A 1,896-nucleotide genomic window follows, 5' to 3' on the forward strand; every position below is an offset into this window, starting at 1 on the left:
ATCGAGCTTCCTTTTGGCTCCCATGCCACCTTGACAATCATGACCACACATACATAGGTTTAGTCTCTTTTCTCAGCATTTGACCGAGCTCCTTGAGTTGGGAATTGGTCTGTGAGTCTTTGGCAATGAACCCACTGAATCAATACATTGCCAGCATCTGGTGGCCTCCACCTTATTAGATGCCTAAGGTCCAACCCCTCTCCCTCCTGCCCCCAGAGTCTGGGAGCGGGTGAGAGGAGGGTGTTGAGTGAGTGCTGACCTAATTCTGTCCCTGTTAAAGCCACTGGGGGACAGGAAGCCCCATCCTTCCTTAGATCAGGGCTGGGCCAGAATCAGAGGCAGCCTTCCTTGTGCAAAGTTAATTATTCCAAAGCCGATGTACAGGAAGATCATTTAGCAAAATGGTCAAATCTGTACATAGTCAACTTGCTAACTCATTGAGGAGCTATTTGAAGCTTTGGCTTGATTCAGAGTGCTCCCCCAAACGCTTGACGAGTGAGCTTTTTTTAAAAAAATATTTTTATTGATTTCAGAGAGGAAGGGAGAGGGGGAGAGAGATAGAAACATCAATGATGAGAGAGAATCATTGATCGGCTGCCTCCTGCATGCCCCCTACTGGGGATCAAGCCCGCAACCCAGGCATGTGCCCTTGACTGGAATCGAACCTGGGACCCTTCAGTCTGCAGGCTGACGCTCTATCCACTGAGCCAAACTAGCTAGGGCAACGAGTGAGCTTTTCTTAACTCAGTTTACTGTCTTGTCTATTTTGGGGACATGCTATCCTACTAGGCCTGTCACTCTGCCCCTGAACCAACTCTCTTCTGGGGGTGACACAGCTGGGGTGAGCCACCATGGCCGGTGGAAGGGCATGGTCTGATCTTGTCATGAATTGAGTTGATGCCCGAGGGTGGAGCTTTCCAGGACACAGCCCTCCTTCCTAAGGGGGGGTAAGTGGGGTGGGGAATGGAAGAGGCTTTGTCAGTGTCCCACCAAGGGGTAGCCCCTAGACCTAAGCCCTGGGTGGGCAGTGACAGCTTTCCTTCAGCTTCCTAACAAGGCCCAGGAGAAGGTGGCCCCCTGGGGACGGAGCAGCCCCTCAAAGCCTACTCCTCCTTCCTGCAGGTTTCAGAAAGCTAAGCACCACCTCTGACATTTCAAAGACCAACCCTGGTGTGAAAGTGTGAGCTCCAGTTCACGGAATGGCCAGTCTCTGCATCACAATTACAAGTCCACTCTCCTGGATGAACCCCGAGGACATGACACTAAGCAAAAAAGCCAGTCTTGAATGGACAAACACAGTATGAAGTCTCTAAGGCCATCAGAATCACAGAAACAGAAGTAGGAAGGAGGTTAGGGGGCTGCGGGAGAGGTGGGGAGTCGTTCTAACAGGCGTGGAGTTCCAGTGTTGCAAGGAGAGCAGGTTCTCAGCTCTTTGCACAACCATGTGAGCGTGCTCCACACGGCTGAACTGTGCACCTAAAAATGGCTAAGACGGTCCACTTAATGTGTTGGTTACTTTTTATTTTTTACCATCCTATATAGTAAAAGGCTAATATGCAAATTGACTGAACAGCAGAATAACTGGTCGCTGTGACACGCACTGACCACCAGGGGGCAGATGCTCATTGCAGAAGCTGTCCCCTGGTGGTCAGTGTGCTCCCACAGGGGACTGCTGCTCAGCCAGAAGCTGGGCTAATGGCTGGCTGCAGGAGTGGTGGTGGGAGCCTCTCCTACCTCCGTGGGAGCACTAAGTATGTCCGACTGATGGCTTAGGCCCACTCCTCATAGGGAGCGGGCCTAAGCCATCGGGGGAAACCCCCTTAGGGGCCCCCAGATTGGGGAAGGGGCAAGTATGGGGCTGGAGGGAACCTCCCCCTCCCAAGGGCCAAAATTTTG

General features: G+C 52.1%; 1 protein-coding gene across 1 annotated transcript in view; it reads left to right on the plus strand.

Annotated features, from left to right (window-relative positions):
- The window catches only part of GIMAP8 (GTPase, IMAP family member 8), a 28,023-nt gene that overhangs the window by 5,240 nt on the left and 20,887 nt on the right, over window positions 1-1,896 (plus strand). The window lies entirely within an intron of this gene.

Source organism: Myotis lucifugus, unplaced genomic scaffold (genome assembly GCF_000147115.1).
Source record: "Myotis lucifugus unplaced genomic scaffold, Myoluc2.0 scaffold_18, whole genome shotgun sequence".
Classification (NCBI taxonomy): Eukaryota; Metazoa; Chordata; class Mammalia; order Chiroptera; family Vespertilionidae; genus Myotis; species Myotis lucifugus.